The following is a 1,931-nucleotide window of genomic DNA, read 5'->3' as shown; positions in this document are numbered from 1 at the left end:
GGCATTCACACAGCAAACGCAACACATGTTCATTATCTGCGTTTGGGGCTGGAGAGGCATAAATTACCACTGGACCTAAGGCTCCGAACATGAGAAGAGAGTTGTGCAGCCATTCCCCCATCTGCACTGCCCAGCGCGTTCCGCAGGCTCTGCCCTGCCTTGAGTTGCCTCACCGCAGCCAAATCTCAAGGTGACAAAGTCTTGGGCAACAGTTCCCCACTTGGCATCTGAAAGACAAGCGACACGTCTAGGACCAAACCCGCACGCTGCGGGTTTTGGGCTCCAGGCTGGGAGAGAGAGCCGAGCCTGAGATGCCCGCAAGGAGGGATCCACTCCCCTGCAGAGCGCTGATGCTGTCAAGGGCGGCTGGACGGACCCGAGCAAAGGAAACCATTTGCAGGGCACGAAAAGAAGGAATTTTATTGGTTTGGGAGAACTTATCTCCGCAAACGTTATCTATTAACTATTTACACAGACGCCGGTATCAGCGGTGAGAGATGTTATCTGCACTTCCTTTTGGTCGCTTCCCTCTCATGCCAACCTCGCCTCCGCCTGGTCAGGGCTGAGCCTTTCCAGCAGAGCCTCCCTCAGGATTCAGCCTCAGCAAGGGTCCTGGAAGACAACCCAGCACAGGAGGCAGGGACACGGTGCCTCCTCGGACAGCAGCGTTCCCACCTACTCTCTAACCTCCCAAATATCCCCAGGCACACTTAGCAGGGGAGTCTGACAGACTCAGAACGAAGATGTTCACCATTTAACCCTAGCATGTCTCAGGAAGAAAGGACCCAGTGGCGTGTAAGCCGCGCACAGGTTGAAAATGCGCCGTCAGTGTTTCATGTAAATCCTTTGTAATAATCAGAGAACACATCAAGCAAGTAAAGATTTGCTTCTTTCTAGTTCTAGAGCTTTCTGTGCGCTTCAACCCACATTCCTCGATGAAAACCTTTACATACGCTTGAATCCCAACCTGCTTCCTTGTAGGGATAAGATCTTACTGCTTTTGAACGTCCCAAACATCGTTGTTATTATTGTTATCGTTACTATTATTTTGGATTTTTAATTTAAATTATTATTTATTTGGATTATTGGATGTCCTACACCCTTCACAAGCAACAGCGATGAGATTTCAGTCTCTTTTTTTCTCTGACAGTCCTTACACAGAAAGTGCATATTACAGAGACGCAGAACAAAATGAAAACAAAATATGACGGATATTAAACTCTGCATTTATGATGATATAACATGCATAGCATCTGCTACTACTGCCTGCACCCCTCAAGCCCGTTTTCCCAGATAATTTAACTTCGAAATCACAGACGGTGACCAATATTTTGCTGCACAGCACCAGATAAGGTCATGCTTGCTTTTCTCCTAATTCTCTTTTCAGAGTTTCTCAGGTCCTCTGGAGATTCAGAGGAAATTTTGCCCTGCAAAACAACCTCCAGAGATTTTAACCTCAAAAATTTTACCCTCGGTTATGAAATCTGCAGTTTTCTAGGCTCTGCAACCTGGAAGCCAGGACAAGAGGGTTAGTTTGGGCAGTTGCTAGTTCTCGCCACAGCTTCTTCTGTTTTCCTTTCACGCTCGAATTACCCTGGAAGCCCTGCCCAGGGGGCAGGTGCTTTCGGGAGATAAGGAGCAGTGTGAAAAGTTTGGGAACTGATCCCATTGTACAATAAACTTGACATCTAATCTGCCGCTTGGGTTTGTAACACACCCAGCAGAGTTAAACTAATCGGCCACCGCAGTCCCTGCAGCCCTCCCAGCACTTTCCCCCTCACATTCTACAACAGCCCCAATTCACTGGAGCTAAAGATGCTCCATCTACACGTTTTTCAGCTTTACACATGCAGGCATTCACTCAGCCCTGGGCAATAAACTCAGACGACAGTGGCATTGGCATGGAGGGTTCCCTTCCCAGCTGGATTCCT

The sequence above is a fragment of the Corvus brachyrhynchos genome, unplaced genomic scaffold, assembly GCF_000691975.1.
Source record: "Corvus brachyrhynchos isolate BGI_N302 unplaced genomic scaffold, ASM69197v1 scaffold315, whole genome shotgun sequence".
Classification (NCBI taxonomy): Eukaryota; Metazoa; Chordata; class Aves; order Passeriformes; family Corvidae; genus Corvus; species Corvus brachyrhynchos.
Note: the sequence above shows the minus strand (reverse complement) of the source record.